The 23,540-nt window shown below is 38.8% G+C and overlaps 1 protein-coding gene across 2 annotated transcripts in view; it reads right to left on the reverse strand.

Moving 5' to 3' along the window:
- SACS (sacsin molecular chaperone) overlaps window positions 1-23,540 on the reverse strand; it is a 124,276-nt gene that overhangs the window by 73,968 nt on the left and 26,768 nt on the right. The window contains exon 3 of one of the 2 annotated variants that reach the window (XM_054701841.1): window positions 17,680-17,896. The gene's annotated coding sequence lies outside the window, so the exon portion shown is untranslated. Of the gene's footprint in view, window positions 1-6,770; window positions 6,895-17,679; window positions 17,897-23,540 lie in introns of those variants that run through there. The other variant, XM_037527024.2, reaches the window with a different exon arrangement.

Below are 23,540 nucleotides of genomic sequence, written 5' to 3' on the forward strand. Positions count from 1 at the left end.
TTATAATTAAATATATATTTAGTTCTATTCCATCATAATTACTTAAAACTACAGAAATATTTTTTGTTCCTTATTGATATGATTAACACTATAGATTTGTATAGTTACATGTTTTATTCTTAACATGATTCTCATATATAAATCTGAAAATACATCCATTTTTTAGTCTTTCAGTATATCACACCTTTATTTTTATGAATCCTTAACAATAACATTGAATGGATGATAAAAGCTATAGCCTTTTATGGTATTTAATGTGATTAAAAAGCCTTCTAATGCACTTTAAAAATAAGAAATTTGAGCATTCAAACTGTCCATAGTAACAAATTTAGATATTTCCTCACTAAGACAATCAAAATTTAAAAAGATGATTTTTTTTTTACTGCTTTCATGATAATTATACTTATGCAGCTCATAGATATTGTTATTACAGTCTCATGACAACCTGGTGATTTGGTAGGAAATTATTAGTTCCATTCTATAGCTAAGAAAATTGGTGTCCAGAAAAATCAAGCAACAGTCTGTATAGGGTCTTAAATATACATTCCTTAGCTCCTACTACAGAGTGGCATAACATAAGCACCAAGTGCCATTTCCTTCCCCACTCCCCAATATTTTCTTCAAAGGGGAAGAAAGTTGCTTCCACCATAGCATTTTCGGTGTAATGTATATGATGGAGACTTGAGAACCCCACAAAAATCTCTTCGTGCCCAACTTTCCTCATCTGTAGAAACAAGCAGAGAAATGTCTTAAAGTACTCCAAAAACTTGGTTTTTACATTGTCTGCTTCTCTGTTTGCTCATGTAATATCCTTTAACAAACGAAATAACATGAAATGTGTTCACAATATCCTCTGTCCATTGATTCATGTCCTCTCATGCACCAGGGCCAAACAATCATTGCTCTGTAACTGCTGCTAGGGAAGAGGGCTGGGACATCCATCCTCGCTGGTTGTGGAAGCTGTTCATTTGGCTCTGAAACTTGAAGCCATTGCCCACAGTTTATAGAAACACAGTGTGTCCATTCAGTGACCTCCTTGCCTTCTCAGCAAAAATATCCTACTTTGGCAACCTGAGTTTTCCCATAGTAGGTATATTTGGTACCACGTATGATCCACTTAAGGGCTGGAAAAGAAATAGGCTGGTTCATCTACACACTGAAGGAACAGTTCTTTGAAATAACCTAGAGACTCGGGATTTAAATCATTGCCATTGTATTGTGATGTTCTCTTAACCAAATGCCATCGGTTGGTAGAAGTAGGAGGGAGAGAAGAGCATGGGAAGATGGGGGGAGTTCCTTAGGTGGAAATGTTCTTCACCTTCCACAAAAAGAAGGACAAAGTAAACTTCCCAGGAACTGGCACACAGACAACTGGCTGTCACCCAAGGGAATGAAAAATAAAGGTCTCTCCAGCAGGGATGAGATAAAAATATAATCAGGAGCTACCCCTAGTACTTTATCCTCTTCAATATGACTGTCTAAAGTGTCTTGAATTTCAGAACTACAATTTTTTTCTGCACAGACTTGGAACTAATAAAATTTTCTACGCGAGGGGATGGGGAGAAGGGAGGGGTCCATGTCCTGGGGGATACCAGGACATCTTGGGTCACCCCTCCCCCTCCTCACTGTTCTCAGTGCTGCAGTTTTCACAAGCAAGTCCTCTGCAGTGTCACCTAGCACAACAGCTTTAGTTTCCTTAGAGGCAGTCTTTTAACCCATTTATAGCAAAGAAGGGTAGTCAGAATTGCCTTAAGTGATCTCCAGAGAGTGGGAGACACATTTGTCTAGAGAAGTGAGTGAAAATTTAGCAAGATTTTTTCTCATGTTTGATCAAATTCACAGACAACTAAATCCTTTGTGATCTGGAACTTTACCCTTGAAATTCCCTAATATTATAAAAACAAGAAGATAAATTTAGACTTCAGGTCCATAAAAAGCCTCCTTTGGAATTACCCTGAAAATAATTGTCTTGCCTCCTTAATGTCAGAACAAAACATGATTCAGCAAAACTTTGAAATGGCAGCTTTGCAAAATGGAGAAGTCAAATTAATTCACCCTATAAATCAATAGACCAAAATTTAAAAGCAAGAATTGCAGATGTCATTAATGACAGAACTATACTGGCACAATCTTCTGTAGAAAAGGTCATGGTCATACAGTCAAATATGTATGTAATTGAATATGCACATAAATTCTCTTTAAAGAGCATCAAAATGAATTTAAAGGGTAAGTGTTATTTATGGGGAAAGGATATGTCATGTGTGTAGTTAAAAATTTCCATGAAAATGTACAAAGGAAAGATACTATATTTAAAACTTAATAAAGAAAAATATATAAATCATTCCCTCACTGTTCCAAACCCCTCCTGTGTTATACATATATTCCTCATCTATTCTGCTAAAAATTCCTCAAGCAAGTCCTATTCATCTTTGACTTTCCTACTCTGCCAGATTCAGGGTCAGAGATAACAAAACATCTTCAATACAAAAGGAATAATTTAGACACTTTTTGCTAATATCCAGGTAGTAAAAGTGAACATATATTTTTTATATGAATTTAGTTGATCTAGCCTCAGCTTTCAGTCTGTCAAGCTGCAGAGCTAATTGTTAGAGGAGGTAGGACAAGTGCCAGTACTGGACAGAAGCACCATAGAGTCTTAGACTGAACTTTAAAGTACAATTTATGGGGCCTCCCTGGTGGCACAGGCTGTTGAACACAGCGTTTTGAAGCTGTCGGCATCCTCTGCAGTGCAGGTTCCATCCCGGCCGGCAAGGGAGATAGCCACACGGCGTGGCAGACCTCTCCTGTCTCGCCTGCTGCTCCCCTCAGCGGTATACTTCAGTCTGCCTGTTCTATTCCCTGCTCTGCCTCTGGTGAATCCTCTCACCCTCCCACACATCTGGCCTGTACCCTGGTTCTTGTATAAATGAATAAATAAATCTTAAAAAAAGTACAAGTTATGTTCGAGGACTAAATTTTACATAAGAATATCATACCACATGGGTCAGTTATGTGGTATGTGAATATCTTTTCAAAAATTAAAACATCCTATAATTAAAATATATTTTATTTGAAGTTACCTAGTATCATTATTATCTGGCTTTTTGAAGGGAAAATAAATATTCTTTCATTCACTTGAAAACTAATATTTCTTGGAGAAGCCAGTCCATAAAATCATGCCAGAAGCTTTACTTACCAGCCATTTAGCCTAGCTGTGGACATTATAATCTATTGTCAGATTTGACCCATTTAAGAAGGAAACTGAGGATCCAAGAGTTGAAATATTATTAGCCTGATTTAGATAAGAGCAAGTTTTAAAATCAGGTTTTTCTGACTCCAAATAAATAGATATAAAATCTGGGTTTTTTTTTTTTTCTTAATTGTTAATCATATATCTGAGAGATAGGAAGATGAGTTGTGCTTACTTCAGGATTTGAATTTTCTTAGGATAGTTACTCAGCTTAAAATTTAATAAACAAGGGCCTCCCCGGTGGCGCAGCGGTTGAGCGCTGAGTTGCGAAGCTGCCTGCAGCCTCTGCAGCACCGGTTAGATCCCCGGATGCACCCCGGCCACCAGAGGAGGGTCCCACATGGCGCGCAGACCTCTCCTGCCGCCCGCTGCTCCCCTCAGCAGTGTACTTCGGTCCTTCTGCCTGCTCTGCTCCCCGCTCTGGCTCTGGTGAATTCTCTCACCCTCCCGCGCTTCTGACTGTACCCAATGCTTGTATAAACAAACAAACAAACAAATAAATAAATAAATCTTTAAAAAAAAAATTTAATAAACAAAAACATTACTAAATAAAACTAGTGGAGTGTTGGTATCTGATGGAAAACTGATAAAGATTAGATGTAATTCATGTTTTAAGCTCAAAAACTTAACAATTATCCTGGAACTCAAGATAACTACCATTTAATTCAATGATTAAGTTTCTGTTCATAAAAGGTTGCCAGATTTAACCAATAAAAATAAGTTTAGCATTCAAAAACAGCAAATAATTTTTAGTAGTATATACATACACACATTTTAAATATATATATATATCTCTTAGGAACTTAGGAAATATATATGTGTATATATGTGTGTATATATATATATATATATACACACACACACACACACACACACACACACTAGACCTTTATAAATGGTTAACTTTATCATTGCATTAAAAAACAATGAGAAAGGCTAAACTTCCATGACCATGCAAAATTATACAACAATTCCAAATACCTGGAAGTTCAAATACATACTCTTTCCTAGCACTTAATACTTAAATGAAATAAGGAGATCTATGATCACCCACAATGATATTAAGAGAACTTTGATTTATTTAACAATGTTGTAAATGTTTCAAAACACATGAAAGGGATATTTGGACTGTAGAACTTGTATTTTCTGGACTGACAACAGTCTCCTGGTTTAAACCAAAACGAAATATTTAAAACAAATACGTCTGGTTGTAATGTTTCTCCTTATAAAATCCAGAACCAACATGACACCTGGGATTTGTAGCAGCATAAACATAAGTGCCATGAGAGGGGATGCCATGGCATAGGGATCAAAGCACAAGGTTTGCATTGGAGGACTTGCTGATGGTTAGCAAGAAAAGCAAACTTAGATATCATCTAATCAACCACCCCTTTTTACAAATAGATAGTTGGGGTTCTACTCTCTTAAATTTATATTTTTATAATCTGCATAAGGCTATAACGAGAATGAAAAGAGACAACATATGGGAAAGCATTCTATTTAATCAAATAATTGTTATAAACTGAGTAGCAAAGACAGCTAGATGAATTATATACCCAGGACTTGAATGAAATGTAAATATCATCTCCTCCACTCCTCATCTCTTATCTTAAAGATAAATGACCTTTCAGTTAACACAAGAAGTCAAGGTTTAGTGCCACACCCCTTGATTCCCCATCCAACATTCCTCAAAGCTTCATTATGGGCCCCCCTTAGGTAACAGCATAATGGCTCTAAGTTTAAGAGAGAGTAGAACCTCATCCCACATTTTTAAATCTAACACAAATGTGCTAAATGTAGAGTTTAAGGAAAGAAAAGGTGTCAAGGAGAAAAGCACATAAAATAGACACTCAAATAGTAACAGGATTGGCAATATAAGAAGCAAATTGACACCCGTGTTGTACAAGATCATAATAGCAATGGGAGTTGTTCTAGTTTCCAATGTGGCACCCTTTACATCAGTCAACGGAGCAGTCCTCACTTGAACTTATGGCAGGACAGGCAATATTACCATCACTACTTCCATCATAAAGAATTTTATAAGACTGTACAAAGGTAGTGGATCTTTCTCTAACAGAACATGTCTATGAACATGGAAATATCAGCATCTTTATGTCAGATACTGAATATGTTTTTTGTACTCATCAGAACTGATTTAGATGCACCCAGTCTAAAGGTCATTTCAAAATTCATTCCTTTAGCCAAATGGTATGAGAAACTACTTTAGTCTGCTTTTCTATGGATGGACTGATAGGTAGATGGGTGGACCGAATGGGAAAATCACAAAACGCCTTTTAAATAGCTACATTTTGCCAAGGACAGTACTAGGTGCTTTCACATGCATTACCTCATTTCAATCCTATGGCAAGTGTGTGCATAAGATTCCATCATCTCTGTCATAGAACTGAGTGAGACTTACAGAAGTTAAGTGACTTTTCAGTGCCTGCAGAACTAGCATATGGAAGAGCTGAGAGGATGGCCAAGGAGGAAGGAAGAAAAAGAACTAGGTATCACTGGTCCACAACATGAAGATTTAAGTTAGGGAAAGAAACCCAGTCAGTCATAAGTAAAACCATTTGGATATAATAAGTATGCATCAGTCTAGAATGTATCTGCTTATCAATGAGTAACTTAAAAATAACGTGGGAGATTTACTTATTATGTAACAAGTAAAATTAAATTAAGTGTTGGCATTTTTATCCATATTGGTGGGGAAATAAAAGAGTTCCCTCCCCTTCAGCACAACTTTAGGGCAGCTTGTGCTTGGAACATAGGACATTAATCTGCATTTTGTCTTTTACATAAATGGAACAGACTTTAAAACCACAGAGAGGATAAAATTAAAGTCCAAACTATTGGCATGTTAGAAATAAATCCAATACTCATGATATTAAGATTGCTTTTTTAAAAAAAAGGAAAAGAGGGAGTGGTTTTTAGGACTGGAACATGCTTTCTAAGAATTTAATCGTCATTTATTAGTGTAAAATTAAATGACGAAGTAAAATGTAACTAAAAGCAGGACTTTCAAATAAGATTATATAAGATATCCATAATGTATGGAATCGTTTCAGAGCCTGTGGTTTCAAAAGAAGGCAAGTGCTAAAAATTAAACTATAAACTATTTTGAGGAGCCCACTTTATTATTCAACAGAGCTCTCGCTGTCCGAATAGCAGCCATAGACTCTTTGTGAGCAAATAGCACAACCCAGGATGGAAATTAAAATGACAAAGCGGGTGCTGTGAGCATCTCGACCGTAGAGGGTCTCTCCGGTAACACTGCTTCAGGCAGTCAGCCAAACAGTGAAAATTTAAAAGATTCCACATTCACAACTGCACATCATGTTAAAGAAGAGTCTCCAGAAAGTGAGTATTTCACGGGTAGCAGTCAACGATCCCCGCAAACTGCAGTGAGCTCCAGCCCAGCCCACTGAGAACTGAATCACCGCGAAGCAAGCTTATTTCTACCAGCTTCTTCATTTACCCTTCCTGTTTGTTTTCTAGCCAGTCCTCAGATACTTACCGGTGGTTGTCAGCATGGAGTCTCCGTGCCTTTGTTTTCCTTTTGTCACATCAGCAGGTTCCAGCTTGACTGAGAGCCGCACCGAGTCCGGGCAGACTGGAGGCCGGTGCCGCAGTCAGCAGCTGCCCCCACCCTCCCCACCAAGGATCTTTTTTTTTCCCTTCTTCTTCTTAAAGAGAAAGGACTATCATCAACCTTAGCAAAATGCAGCATGGTTGCTGGAGCTGGTGGTGCAAAATAACTGTAAGTGCATTCTCATCAAATTACAAAGATTAACTTTTGGGTTAACAAAGGCTGACTGTATTAAACAGTAAACAATGTGACCTTAAGTAAGTCCTTCCCCATCTCTTTCACCTCCTAGAAAAGGAACAGTCGTGACCAGGCAATGTCCGGTCTGGAATTTCTTAAAATGAAATACAAAAACATCAGTAGTGCACTTGCTGAAAAAGACAATAACATGTTATGCTTGCATTGCAAGTTACAGCTCACAAAGCAAGTTTCATATTTTATTTGGATTTGGGTATGACATTTCAAAAGTTAAAAAGAAAATTCCCTCAAAATGCTTTGCAAACTGTGAAATGCTCTACAGCTGTAAAATATTCTGTTTTCATTGTGACTCTCAATTGAATAATAAAAATGTGACCAAAATTCAAATGTATCTATCTTCTTGCTTCCTACCAATGGGGGTTGTGAAATACCAAACGTTTGCTTTTCTGAATACTCCTTCCTACTCCCCTTGAGTGCACCATAGTTCTCATTACAGTCTCCTAGCAGAACTGCCTACTTCACCAAGATTAATCTAGAATTTAGGCTTATCTACCACAGCTGGAGCTTGGAAGCTCCTGGTTGCTTTGCCTTTGAGTCTCTGAGGAAAGTACCTACCATTGCTCAGCAAACTTTGCAGCTGAGAATGTAAAACTGGTCCCTCCTGGGAAAGACCACAGCAGATCCCAAATGCCAGCATTCACTTCAGAAGCAGAGACCCTGTCTGCTGCAATGTGGCCCTACCCAGGACTGCCATATAAGATACCAAATCTAATGTTTTGTTTAGATCTAAATGTATACATAATTTCGTGGAGGTACTGGGGAAATGTGTTGTTTTAACAAAATCTCTAGTACAAGTTTCTATCAGGGACAAGAATGTATTGAAAGGCCACCTCCCCTCCTTTTTTTAAAGATTTATTTATGCATATAAGTGCTGGGGTACAGGCCAGAGATGCAGGGGTGTGTGTGTGTGTGTGTGTGTTTGTGTGTGAGAGAGAGAGAGAGAGAGAGAGAGAGAGAGAGAGAGAGAGAGAGAGGATTCACCAGATACAGAGTGGGGAACAGAACAGGCAGACTGACTGAAATACACTGCTGAGGGGAGCTGCAGGCAAGTCAGGAGAGGTCTGCTATACCATGTGGTTCCTCCCTGGCCAACCGGCTGGGGGATCAAACTTGTGCTGCAGAGGTTGACAGATTGCTTCATAGTGCGGTGCTTAATCCCTTGCTCCACCATCGAGGCCCTTGAAAGGCCCTTTTGTCTTATTCTAACAGTAGGGCCATGGGGGCCAGCAGTAGTCTTGTTGGCGTGCACACACAGAGGTGAGCCTGGCTCTTCTAGAAGTCACCTCAATTCCAACAGCACAGTTTTGGTTGTCATCAAATTAACCAGTCACACAGGTGGATCTGAGCAACCACTATGTTCCTGGCACTGAGCTTGATGATTGGGACTGCAAAATGAATCTCTAATTTCTTTTTCACTTGGCATGGCATGGTCATCTACTCAGAACTTAGAACTATTAGAACTTAGCCCCAATCAGGGCAAAAGTTATAAATTATAAGTATTTATAGTCCCCCATTCTCTGACTTTCCAAGAAAGTTGGTCCCTAGGTCATATTGTTTTCTTCAGTGTAGAGGTGTTGGGGGTGTAGAAGCCTGGAAAAGAACAAGCTTGGACTTTCTAAAATTGCTGACCTGGCTAGAAAAATCTACAGCAGGACAGCAAGGAAGTCTTAGCAGAAGGAAACCTTGAGAGGGTTTAAGAGGTTAAGGAGAGGGCAATGGAGAGGGGAGAGATTTGAAGTGTTTCTATGATGAGTGACACTTTGGGAAAAGATTTAGAAAGTAATTTTTAGAAAGTCATGCTACAGTATAAATAGTGTAATTTTGTCTTCGGTACCTTCAAGAGAAAAACCTTTAGGTCCTCCCTGGTGGCGCAAGGGGTTAGGATGTAACCTATGAAGCTGTCCGTAGCTGCTGCAGCACAAGTTTGATCCCCAGCCAGGGAGCTACCCACATGGCACAGCAGACTTCTCCTGACTCTCCCGCTGCTCCCCTCAGCAGTGTATTTCAGTTAATCCGCCTCTTCTGTTTCCCACTCTGTCTCTGATGAATCCTCTCACCCCCCACACCTCTGGCCTGTACCCCAGTTCTTGTATGCATAAATAAATAAATCTTTTTTTAAAGGAGAAAAAAAAACAACAAACAAACTCCTCTTTTTCCTCTACACTGTGGCTGGGTTTGGAATTCTCCTGAACATGATATAGTGCTGAGTCACATTCAGCTCTGGGTGTAAGAAGACATATTTGGGTTACAAAGAGCTTATTGCAGGTGACTGTGGCACCTAGCTGTCCTGGCCAGAGACTTCCTAAGTATGGATAGCCTTCTGATATGGCCTCTTCATCCCTACCCCTCTGTGTACTCTGACTTCTCTCTCTCTCCTTCTGAAACAAATTCAAATTTCTCCCTGCTTGCCAATGGTTCTATGTGTAGGCAAGAAGGTGGGTTGTGGTATTATAATGAAGAACTGCAAACTTTGTGCATCTAAATTAGGATGTACCCAATGTCTTCCATACCATGCAGTTTAGACAAAATCATAACTGATTTTTAAGGTGACGCTTGAAGTCACCCTGGTCACTTAAAACACACACACACACACACACAAGTGCACATCAATTTGCAGGATTGTCAACTCACAGGAAAAGGAATGCTACTGTCAATAACCACAGTCACCTGAGGCCAGAAAGCAAAACAAAATCTGCACAACTAGGAGTTGTCTTAGATCAGCCTCTAGCTCTACTTGATGTACTTGCTCTATTAAAAAAAAATAATAATAAAGGCCTCCCGGGTGGCGCAGCGGTTGAGCGCTGGGTTGCGAAGCTGCGCAGGCAGCCTCTGCAGCGCCCGATCCATCCATCCCTGGCCGCTGGGCGAGGGTACCACACGGTGCGCAGACCTCTCCTGCCGCCCACTGCTCAGCAGTGTATTTCGTCAGTCTGCCTGTTCTGCTCTCCGCTCTGGCTCTGGTGAATTCTCTCACCCTCTCGCGCTTCTGACTGTACCCAGTGCTTGTATAAATAAATAAATCTTTAAAAATAATAATAATAAACACATCTTAAGTATATAAAAATCAACCATAATCCTATCACTTAGAAAAATACTGTTGGCATTTTAGTGGAGGTAAATCATTCCAGATTATTTCATAGGCATATGTAGTTATCAACAACTATTAATTTACGTGTGTCTTCTAAATGTTAAGACCTATTCCAAGTTTTGAAGTTAACAAATATCAATAAATCAAACAGGTAGGAGCCCTGCCATGTGGAGCTTACATACTAGTAAGGAAAGACCAAATAGGTGAATATATATGTCTAGGGGTAAAATAAATGTTAGGAGGAAGTGATGAAAGTGATGTAAGAAGTTAGTGATGAAGTGATGTAGGAAGTTAGTGATGGCATTGGGAAGGTACTATTTAGATGGAGATGTTCATTCAAAAATTGTTTACTAGACATTTATAGGCAAGGCTCATATAATATGGCATTTTCAGGTTTAGAATCAGAGTTATAATTCTTAATGCAATGAGATTAAAACAAACACTAATCAAAAAAATCAAATACAAAGATAGCTACTCAACATTTTTGCATCCTTATTTTTTGTTTTTCTTTAATACTGAAAATGTTAAAGTTTATTTTTAATTATACAGGTAACATACAATTGTATTCTTCTTACAAGCAATCTAAAAGTTACAACTTTACAGTGTCAGTTACCACATCAACAAAAGGAAAGAGAAAAATCATGTTATATCAATATATAGATAAATCACCTGACAAGATTAACATTCATATCCATATATTTTCCAAAAATGGGGAACATACATGAACATAATAAAAGCCACATATAACAAATCCATAACTAACATTATAATCAATGGTGAAAAATTTAGTTTTTCCTTTAAGATCAAGTCTAAGACAAGGATATCTACTTTTATCACCACTATTTGACATAGTATAGAAAGTCCTACCTATTTTTTTTCTTTATGGGCCCAAACTGTGAAAGAGGTATAAATATCACCTTTTGCAGATGATATGATAATATATGTACAAAACCCTAAAGACTCCACTAAAACATTCTTGAAAACAATAAATCAGTTAAACCAGTACAGTGAAATTGCAGGCTACAAAATCAATATACAATGGGCTATATTCTTTTTTTTAAAGATTTATTTATTTTTGCATACAAGAATAGGGGTACAAGTCAGAAGTGCAGTGGGTGAGTGGATTCACCAGAGACAGAGTGAGGAACAGAACAGGCGGATCTACTGAAATACACTGCTGAGGGAAGAAGCAGGTGAGGCAAGAGAGGTCTGCTGTGCCATATGGGTAGCTCCCTGGCTGGCTGGGGATAGAACTCATGCTGCAATGGTTGCAGATAGCTTCATTGTGCTGAGACTTAACCCCTTACACCATCAGTGAGGCCCCCAATGGGTTATATTCTTAAATACTAATGACAAATTAGAAGAGAAAAAAAAATCTCATTTATAATTGTATCAAAAAGAGTTATTAATATACAAATAAACTTACAAAGGAGGTCAAGAATTAACATTGTTAAAATATTCATCTTACCCAAAGCAACATATAGATTAAATGCAATCCTTATTAAAGTCTCAATGATATTCTTCAAAAAAATAGAGCAGAGGCTACTGAAATTTATAAGGAAACACAGAAGACCCTGAATAATCAAAGCAATTCTGACAAAAGAGAATGGAAATATGACACTCCCCAACTTCATACTATACTACCAGGCTATAGTAATTGAAGCAGTATGGAACTAGAATAAAGCATAGAAATAAAGATCAGCAGAATATAACTGAGACCCCAGAAATAAACACACATTTATATGGACATAGTTAATATATGGCAAAGGAGCCAAGAGTACACATTGAAAAAGGAAAGTCTCTTCAACAAATGGTGCTGGGGAAACTAGATGGCCCCACTATACACAAAAATTAACTCAAAATGGAAAAAGACTTGGATGTAAGACATGAAATCAGGTCTCAGGCAAAAAACTCCCGATATTGGCTTAGAGAATATTTTTGGAGATGTGACTCAAACTACATAGGAAATAAATCAGGATACATCAAACTGAAAGACTTCTGTACAGTGAAAGAAATTATGATTAAAATAAAAAAAAAACAACTGAATGGGAGAAAATATTTGTATGTGATACCTCTGAAAAGGGGCTAATATTCAAGATCTACAAAAAAATCATACAACTCAAGAAAACAAATATCCCAATTTAAAAAATGGGCAGAACTAGTACTTCTCCAAAAATGATATACAGATGGACAACAGGGACATGAAAAAATGCTCATCACAACTTATTATCAAGGAAATGCAAATCAAAGTCATAAGGAGATAGCACATCATACCCATAAGAATGACCTAAATCAACCAGAAACAACAAGTATTGGTGAGGTTATAGAGAACAAAAAACTCTTACATTATTGGTGTGCATGTAGATTAGTCCAGTTCCTACAGAAAACAGTCTGGAGCTCTCTCAAAATATTAAAAATGAATCTACCATATGATCAAGCAAATCCACAACTTGGTATCTATCCAAAGAATGCAAAAACACTAATTCAAAAGGACATATGCACGCCTACATTCATTGCAGTATTATTGACAATAGCCAAGAATGTAAAACAAGCTAACTGCCCAAAACCAGATGAGTGGATTGTGAAGATATGGTAACTATAAACAATGAAATATAAGTAAAGGATGAAATCTTGCCATTTGCAACAACATGGATGGAATTGGAGGGGGCCATGCTAAGTGAAATAAATTAGATTGAGAAAGACAAATACTGGATTATTTCACTCATATATAAAATTTAGAGAAGCAAAACTAAATTAAGCCAAAACAAACCCTTGAAATCTCACTGCAGAACTGAGGTTACCAGAAGGGTGAGGAGCAGGAAACAAAGAGAAAAGGGGGCCAATAGACTAGTGGAAGACATTGGTTCATTGGTGGTGGTGGGTATAGTGTGGTAACATACATTTTAGGAACTGTGAACTTATACCCCTAAATCATAGACAGTATTGTAAGCCAATGTTAGCTCAATAAAAAAGGGTAGAATTTTAAAAAAAGAATGAGCAATGATGAAAAACAAACATGGAGTCTTTTGGAATTGTTGCTAAACAAGAAAGAATAGTACATGAAGCTGTGGGGCACATATTTTTGCCAAGTATTAAGACCTGTAACTCAGGGGGTTATTTAACAAATGTTTGGTAAAGTGTGAGTGGAATTGTTGTTTCAGACTGACCTTCCCCAGAGCATTCTGCAGGACAGCTCTTTCCTCAGATGCTGGTCTTACGGAACTTTCTGGAGAGCCTGCCACCATAAGAACTGCCAAGAGTTGAAGCCTTATTTGAGCTTTGTAGGACATATAATAATGTTCTACATGACATTTCATAAAGTGAACCCAGCATAACCAACTGTGTGAACCCAGCCCAGCTCCTCCCTAACAGCTGACAGTATGTTCACTGTTCCATTAGTTAGCAGTGTTAACAAGCTTGTCCAAGGTCACACAGAACTTGCAGAGCCAGAGCTCTGATTCTAGTCTGTGCAAATAGCATCCATCAAAATCAGACATCTCTGCCTGTAGGAGGTTTGGACACTGTCTCATGTCTTAGAGCATTCATGGTCTCACTCCTCTCTAATGATTGCTCGTAGAATATTTCTCTCCTGTGGGACCCCAAATTCAGTGAGACTTTCTAGATTTTTTAAATGCTGCTCACCATTGCTGCTAAGCGACCAGCTGAAAAAGTTGAATCATTGCCAATTGAACAACCATCAAGGTCATGGACTCTTCACTGGGCCTCTATTCTCCACCTTCCTCTCACATTCAGGTGGAGGGCCCTTCTGCTGAAAATGTTTGGCTATTCATGGCAACCATTTCCAGATTTCCCTACCACATAATGAATATTTCCCAGTTAACCTTTAGTTAGGTCTGAAGTCACACAAATTTTCCCCCATGTTTCATTAAGAAACAAGTTACTTTCTAATTATACAGTTTTGAAAAATCACTGTGTAGCTCATTTTAGACTTCTTTAGGCTTGCTGTTATGGAATCATAGAATCACAAATCTTCTGATTTTATACTCATCAGAATGAGTAGATATTTTCTAAGGGTAATGCAGTTAATGTGTCAAATAATTAGTATCCACCAGGCACTCTTCAGAATCTATAGCTGGAAAATACAAACCCAGGAGGCATTTCTTGAATTATCCCAGCATGTCCCGCGTACACCCACCTGCTGCTGTAAAACAGACAACATTATGTCACTCACTGTAACCTCTCTGGTCCAGACTGACCTGAAACACACAATACTACTCTTTTTGCTGTTGTGTTCAGACTGAGGCATAGTTTTCAGTCATAAAAGTTTTCAAATATAAGTGCACAAAGTTTTGCAAAATTGTTTTTGTTTTCCTTTGAGGTTTCTGTTTTTTCTAACTTCTTCATTCTGCTTCAGGTTACCAAGTTTGTGGCAATTTGTAATAACGGCCCTAGGAAACTAATATTCTGCACAAGAACAAAAAATTTTCAGGTTTGAAAATAAGGACTAGTATCATTTTCAAGATACTTAGTGATAATAACATCTGTATGTGTCAGCAATCAGCCAGACAGGCAGGAGACACTATTGAGAGATTTGTGAGGAGGAGCAGGCTTGCATGACTGTTAGGACTTGCTGAGCAAGTTTAAATGTGAAGGGTAGGCCAGAACCCTGGCCAGGGGCACTGCTTCCCACAGGTGGACCTTCTCCTTCCTTGGGGAAGACCCAGCTCAGTTTTTAAAGTCTTTCAACTCTCTAAGTCAGGTTCACCCAAGTTTTCCAGAATATCTCCCTTACTTAATGTCAATTGATAACTTGGGATGGTAGCCTTGCCAAGGTGTGTAGACTTAGTGGGCACCACACCATCCCCTCCAGATGTCTGTCTAATGCTGCTGTGCTGAAGTCCACACCCCCCAGTTATTTCCTGACTTTCTAATCTAGAAGTTACCATTCCTGCCAAGAGTTCTGAACTTTTAACCTCCTTACTCATTGTCCCCATAGCATGTAAAGACCTAGAATTCAATCCAGACCACAATTTGGTGAAGAAATGTGTGTCAAAAAGAATCTGACAACTTAGGGTTTAGGGGCATCAATACCTACCCACTGAAAGTCTCCGTGTAAGTTTTGACTCCCCTGTTATTAACCTACTGTTGATCAGAAGCCTTCCTGATTAATACAAACAGTTGATTAACACACACTTTGTATGAAACATGTATTATGTACTTATCCTTATAATAAAGTTAGCTGGACAAAAGAAAATGTAATTAATAAAATCATGAAGAGGAGAAAATGCATTTACAATATTGTACTGCATTTACTGAAAAAAATTCATGGATAAGTGGATCCACACAATTTAAAGTTGTCAAGGGTTAACTGTATGCTGAAGTGATTGTAGAGCCTTCCTGGTGGCACAAGGGGTTAAGCACAGCACTGTGAAGCTATCCACAACCTCTGCAACATGAGCTCAATCCCTGCTGGCCAGGGAGCTACCACATGGCACAGCAGACTCTGTTCTCTTGCACACTGCTCCTCTCTGCAGTGTATTTCAGTCAGTTTACCTGTTCTGCTCCCCACTCTGTCTCTGGTGAATCTTCTCACCCAACCCTGCTCCTCCGCATCCCCCACACCTCTGGTCTAAACTCCAGTTCTTGTATGCATAAGTAAATAAATCTTTAAAAAAAAAAAAAAGAAAAGTGATTGTAGAAATAATCCTCTAGTGCTTTTCACCCCACTCCCCACACTAGGGTGAACTTTTCAAGTAAAGAACGAATAATTTTCCCTCTCTCACTTCCTCCTCACAGGTACAACAACCTCGTTATAACTGGCATCCTGTGCCCATAGACAACACAACATTTTTATTTTCAGGGTAAAAAATAAACAGTTATTGCCCCAGAGGAAGGGGTCAAACAGACTCAGTGCCTGCCAGGTTTCTCTGCAGAATTTAGAAAAGAGGTTGCAAATTGGCAGCTGTCAACCTGGAGACAAGACAGACAGAGCAGAAGCCAGGCACTGAGTGGTATCACCAAGCAACCAAACCCGTCCCAACCAGCCTATCCCTCAGCCTCTGCCTGTGTAGAGAAAACACTGCAAGCTCAGCTGGGTAAAGCCAGTTTTTGTGAGTGTTCTGTTCTTTGGAGAACAAGAAATGTGACTGGTTAGATAAAAATAATACCTACCACGATGTCTGCCCTGACTGCCTCACCAGGTTGTTTTGTGAACTAAATGAGATTATGCACCCATAAACAATAAGGAATATGTTTTGATACAGTTACTGGAACAATGTCTTACATGTGGCAGTTAAAGAAAGCACTAAATTATACTACAACACACATTAAGCAAATAGTGGTGTTTTGTCTGTCTTTTCCTTATATAAGAACAAGTGAAAAAAAAAAAGGGGGGGGTTGAAATTAAAACTATGTTTTTTGGTTCAGGAAAATGATGATAAACTTGATTTTTCATGAAAAAGAAGGAATACTACTGTTTGTGAATTTGCAATATACAATCTAAATATATAATTCCATTTAATTTTTGGAAAAAGGATTAAGCAGGTTGTGGAGATAGTCACAGTTTCTTTCTAGTTCACCTAAGTTGAAAAATGCAGAAGTTACACTGAACAGTTCATTTCACTGGCTCATGTTAAGCCAGAAGGAAAATATGGATCCATGAGATAGGGAATCTACAAAAAAATATGTCCTCACTGAGCCTTGGAGTGTCATCAAGACCATCTTTCTGCTTCAGGCCAACTTAAACCTACACTGCCCCTGAGAGCTGAGTGTACGCCGGGCTTGTCATGCCACCTGCTCCTCATTTATCAGGGTGACACCCGAGTTGAACATGCCCTCTTAAATGCTGGAAGACACTCTGCTGAATGATGACAGCATTTTTCCTTGGAGCATGAAAGTGAAATGTATTTATTTAGTCAAGTTACAAAAGCAGTATATGACTTAATTTGGGCCTTGGAAAGCTGCCTTCCATTCTCTGTTCTGCCATAATAAAAACTTTACTAGTTTATAAGGACTTGTTTGCCATAATAACTGAGCTCTTTCACTTTATAACTTCTAGAAAGATTATTTAGCTAGAGGCTATTATCATAGGATTAAACACAGAGGCACTCTTTGATTGAATGCACAACTTCATCACTTAGCTGTGTGGCCTTAGGCAAGTTAATTACTCTTTCTGGGTCAAAATGTACTCATTTGTCAAGAAGGGTATATTAATCATGTTTTATTTCTATAGTTTACGATGCTTTGACATCTTGGGACCTTGCTGACTCAAGAAAGACTGCCTTTCCAAGGGCTAGGTAATTTGTAGAGATAGCAAGCAGTTCATCTGGGAGTATGCCACTCGGATGCAAACCAACCAACCCATAGCCCACATCACCAGGCCCCTCCTTTATCTAACGTTCATACAACAAACTAATAAATTCCCTGTCCTACATCATCCAAGAGCCTGGTACAAGACAATTAGAGACCACTTCTATAGCACAGAACCCACCAAAGTTATTTAAAGTATCTAATCCTAAGTTTGCTCAAACTTACCTGCCTTACTCATTTCTTTTTGCAGAAACCACAATAAAGGCTCCAGACCGTGCTTTCTCCTCTGCTCCTTCTGCTTCCTGACTGACCCTGGTACCTCTCCATGTGGCCCTATATGTGATGGTGTGTGCCCTTCTCTTGCAAACCTTAAGGAGTAAAACGTCTTTCCATGGCATTGATCTTTCTGTCTTGTCACTCAGTCACCTTGATAAATTAAACCCTAGGAACAAATGAAGCAGAGCAATATTAAGGGCCAGTACAAAGATTAAGCAATTGCAGATGAGAGACAGGGGTCCTCTTGGATGATCTTGCTTCTTTCCATTTGCATGTGGTCCTTAGAAACAAAACACCAACAACAGTGCCTATAAATTGTTGTTTAACAATTAACTGCAGATCATTACTTAACTCTCTGCCCCTAGTACCGTCTTCATTTTAGTTAATTGTCTCATCAGTCCAGTGAGTACAAAGCAGAAGAGTTGCTGGCCCACAGACAGACCTATGGGACCTAGTTGGTAGCACATGCATCTCGAGAAGAAGCCTGAACTTCCTTTGACCTTATCTTCACTATAATTCTACGATTTCTGCTTCCATTTTCTGAAATTGTGACACCTAAAGAAGGAAGAAGCATGTTCCCCTACTGAGGCTGTGCAAGGCTGCCTCAAATTTCTTCCCCTGTCCCCCAGGCGTAGAATAACATCATCCCTTGTGTTAGGTTCCTTATGGCCTGGATCAGATACTCACACTTGAGGTCTCCCTGAAGCTTTAAGTCACTATAATTTCAATAAATCTCAGGGTCAAAATCAAATGCTGTGGTTAGAGTCTTCATTTCATTCTTCAGTGAGGCACTCAAGAACCTACTCACACCAGCTGGTGATACAGGCATGAAAACATGCAGAACAGAGCTGTCAGTTACCACACTCATCACGTATTCACAAAGGCATTTTTATAGAATTCAACCAATTCCCCTAAGGAATGTTTTCCTTAGTTATTCATCTTCCATTTATTTTGCATCAAATATTTATTTATTTTATTTATTTATTTATTTATTTATTCATTTATTTTAAAGATTTATTTATTTATTTATATAAGCACTGGGTACAGTCAGAAGCATGGGAGGGCGAGAGAATTCACCAGAGTCAGAGCAGGGAGCAGAATAGGCAGAAGGACCGAAGCACACTGCTGAGGGAAGCAGCGGGCGGCAGGAGAGGTCTGCGCACCATGTGGGACCCTCTGGTGGCCAGGGAGCAGCTGGGGATCGAACAGGCGCAGCAGAGGCTGTGGGCAGCTTCGCAACCCAGCGCTCAACCACTGCACCAACAGGGAGGCCCTGCATCAAATATTTAATCACATGTCTACTAGGTGCCAGATACTGTGCAACATGGTAGAATTATAAAGATGAAAAAGACAAAACTACTCAAGATTCTGGATTTTATTTTTATCCTGATAGCCAACAATGTAGCTAAAACAAGTCTATTTGTTAATATAAAGAAACCACTTACACTCAAAGGCAGGTGGAAGGGTGGGCAGAGGTTGGCCTCACACCCTTTCCTGGCATGGTCTCTCGCTCAGTGTCTCCCGGATTCCGTGTGGTTCTGCAGCTATTTGTGTGTCGTAAGGCTCAGCTCCAGTTTTCATAAATTGCCCCTCGCTACATTCCAAGCACTCATTCCTAGTGAGGTTACACCACACTTGCCCAGTCATCATCCTGGCCTAAGAATTCACTGAATTATGTCACCTTGTGACCTAAGACAGCTGTTCCTGGGCGATCAGAAGTCAGTTTCCTTGACAAGGTGCCTCTGGGGAGCAACAGCTGGTCTCCATGTTTATCCTTTTCCAATACAAAAGTACTGTGGACTTCCTATGGTGAATTTCTCCCAAACCCTTATACTCATGCCAATCCTCCCACAAAACTACCAGCTCAATATTATAAAATATATATGAGGAGAAAATGTGCAGATATAATTAAAGCAGCAGGGGCATCTCAGGATATGAGGCAGTCTTTCTTTATGTGCTTTGATGCTAAATGTAGCTGAACTGCCTATGAAATAAGGGACCTAACATTTTAGTGTTTATTTAGGAGCTACCATCCTATTTAGTAATTACCATGGGCCTACTTTAACTCAAAGACCAGTTGTAAGGAAAATGTGAGGTGAAGTATATAAAAGCATTTTATTAACTGTGGAACAATTTGTAAATTAAAAGTACAGTCAGTTTGCTAGAAGGTGAAGTAAGCAAAAAGATCTAATGAACAGAACCAAACAGAATTCACAGTCTTGGATGCAAACCCTACCTTGCTTGACTCCGGGCAAGTTCCTTGCCACTCTGAGGTTTGGTTTCCTTATCAGTCACATGGTTTGATTGATGTGTTATGTATTTTTCTCAAGGTCAAATGTATTCTGTATTAAAGATGCCTTCCTCACTAAATTAAGGAGAAGATTAAATGCCATTTTTAGTAAGTTGCAATAAAAGTGGCCTTAAAGGAAGGGAGGTGAGTCGCTTTCCAAGTGACCTTATTCTGGGGTGTGACCTTTCTCCATTCTACTCCTCTAATCAAACTGCTACCTCAGATGTTTTATTTGACCTTTACATTTTTGGCTAGGACAGAGGTTAATATATAACTTAAACATTTTCTAAAAGTTGTTGACATTTAAAATTTGGGAGATTTCACTTGCAATTCAGATTTCTGGCTCTTTTCAACAACTGGAAGATCTGAGAACATATGACCCATGTTCTCAAAATGACCAACAGTTATAGTGGGCCAGGCTGGGAAGCTGGGAAGCGGCTGTTTCTCTTTAAATGGGTTGTGTTGAATCCAGTTCACCAGTGTTCATTCAATCTACTTTTTTCACTTGCATTCTCCCTGGAATAGACTTTGGACATAAAAGTATCTTTTCAGGCATAATGTCAGGCCGATGGGTGTTTCTGACATAAGGGATGTTTTCACAGGAGTACTACTGACACCGTCTAATGACACAAAAGGTTGTGAGGATGATAAAATTACAGGCTTTTCTAAGTCTATTTCTTTCTGTGTCCTGAATCACCAGCCGAGGCCACAGATTAGATCAGGGTCTACCTAGTGCTTTTTCTTTACACAATTGGCACTGTCTTTCCTCTCCAGCAAAATCACAGACAGCGTGGGAAGAAAGGGGTCCTCATGATAATGTGGTTGAGGATTCACACATTGTTTGACTCTTCTCTACAACATCCTTGCCACAGATTCCCAGTGATCACCAACCAACCATCACCTCCTAAGGCAACCATTCTGATTTTTGAGACTATATTCTTAAATTGGACAGTAATCCAATACCCATATTATCATTCCAAAATTGAACAGCACTTTATGATTTGGAAAATTCAGCCATTGACACACCCTCCTTTAATCCTCTGCAGGTTGAGTTGTTATTTATAATATTGCTTCTTTACAAATGAGAAAATTGCAGTTTAGAGAAGTTGCATGGCTTAGCCAAGTCACACAACTAGTAAGTAGTTGCAAGACATGGTTTTCCTGATTCAAATTTCAGTATTCTTTTTATAGAATCATTGTTTTAAGGTTTATCCTGTGAAATAATACAGCACTTGTTTAGTCTCTCTTTTATATAATAGGTGCTCATATATTTATACACAGATATCATTCCTCGCACGACTAGTTCCTATTTCTAGCTACATATTTCCTGTTTCTTTAATCAAGATTCCTTCAACAAAGTCTCTACACTTCTTATTATTTCCATTTCTCCTTTAAACACAATCATGATGGTTAATTTTGTGTCAACTTCACTGGACTAATGGACACCTAGGTAGCTGGCAAAACATTTTTGGAAGTGTCTGCGATTCTGTTTCCAGAAAACATTAACATTTGAATTGGAACCAAAAGTCTGGGTACAGGGTCTGATCAGTTCAGATGTGTTTTTGGAAATGCTATGAGTGAATACTTGAATTTGCAGCTGCCTGGAAAGGTCTAGAATTTTGGATTCCCTTACTTACTCTTTTTAATTTTTCCTACCATCTGTTACAGTGCCCATTTGTGATTATGATAAGGAACCAAAATGTTCTCTAGCCCTGTCTCCCTCCTAGTGGCAGTCACGGGGGCATAGTGGGCTCTAGTTGAGTGGTTGTTCTTCTCACAATCTAGGAATTCCCATAACATACCCTGAAAAAGTTGTTTAAACTTTGACTAAAACCATTTCTTTTCTTTCTTTTTTTATGAGTTCATTGTGTTTTTTTAATTTTTATATTCCCCATACAATTGCAACCCCCTGATTATGACCCCAACCCCTCCCTCCCACCTCCCAAAAGTGTGTCTCTGGTTCATAGTTGTTTATTGATTTTGATTTTTTTCTTTCTTATAGTTATTCTTTTTCCTGGTCCCTTATTTAGGTTTTCTAGATTCCTGTTATGAGTGAGACCATCCAGTATTTTTCTTTTTCTTTCTGGCTTATTTCACTGAGCATGATCCCTTCCAGCTCCATCCATGTTGCTGCAAATTGCATGTGTTTATCTTTTTTGAATGCTGAGTAATATTCCATGGTGTATATGTACATCTTCTTGATCCAGTCATCTATTTTTGGGCATTTTGGATGTTTCCAAAGCTTAGCTATTGTAAATTGTGCTGCTATAAACATAGGGGTGCAGGTAGTCTTTGGAATTAATATTTCTGTGTCCTTTGGGTAAATACCTAGGAGTGGAATTGTTGGATCATATGCAAGCTCTATCTTTAGTATGTTGAGGAATCTCCACACAGCTCTCCATAGTGGTTGGACCAGTTTGCACTCCCACCAACAGTGCAGAAGAGTTCCTTTCTCTCCACATCCTCACCAACATTTGTTGTTGCTAGTTTTTTTAATATGTGCCATTCTCACTGGTGTAAGATGGTATCTCATGGTAGTTTTGATTTGCATTTCCCTGATTACAAGTGATGTAGAACTTTTTTTCATATGCCTGTTGGCCATTTGCATTTCCTCTTCAGAGAAGTTTCTTTTTAGCTCTTCTGCCCATATTTTGACTGGATTATTTTCTTTGTTTTTGTTGAGTCTCAACAGCTCTTTGCAGATTTTTGTGATCAGTCCTATATCATTAGTATTGGGTGCAAAAATTTTCTCCCAGTCGGTGGGGTTAGAACCATTTCTTAATGTGTCATTTTTTTCCTTCTGCAAATTGGGTAAGTCCTTCTATTTTTTTTCTAATTGCACATTCTGTGTTCCTTGAAAGAAATTAAAAAATATATCTGAACATCCTGAGATGCACAAGGATACCTAAAATTTACTAGTTTCACTAAGAAGAGAAGCAAAGTCTCACAAATGTATCATCAGGCTGAGATTCTCCACATAACTAAACAGCACTTAAGTTGTTACCAAGAGAAAATGGTATTCAGTATTGGAAGTGATATTCCCAGGATGGGGACACTTATGTTTGTCCCCTCAATTATGTTTGGCTTCCGGTCTACTTAGCAATTCAGTGCTTTCTGGAATAGTCAATTTACTGATATACTACTCTTCATGCTTTGCTGGCCTTTCCCTACTCATGCAGCCACTCATGAACAACTTGGTGATTTTACTTTCAACCACCAGAGAGCGCAGTGATATCACTAGAAATAAAAAATTCCCCACTTTCAAAGCTGCTGCTGCTGCAGTTTTAGAAAAAAGTCACGTTTGCTTTTTGGGTGGTTTGTTTTTTTTTTTGCTTTATAACACATTGTTCTAATATAAACTCAAATGGGATTGTTCAAAATAGGAACCTGTTCCAATTCCCTCATTTTGCAACTGAGAAAACAAAGGCAGAAAGTTCAAGGACTCTAGTTGCCCCAGGTGCTCAGAGGTTGGTAGCCAAGTGTATCACTTGAGAGTTCTACCTACCACCCAGTCAGAGCC

The sequence above is a fragment of the Talpa occidentalis genome, unplaced genomic scaffold, assembly GCF_014898055.3.
Source record: "Talpa occidentalis isolate TD23 unplaced genomic scaffold, MPIMG_talOcc4v2.1 talOcc4.5, whole genome shotgun sequence".
NCBI lineage: Eukaryota > Metazoa > Chordata > Mammalia > Eulipotyphla > Talpidae > Talpa > Talpa occidentalis.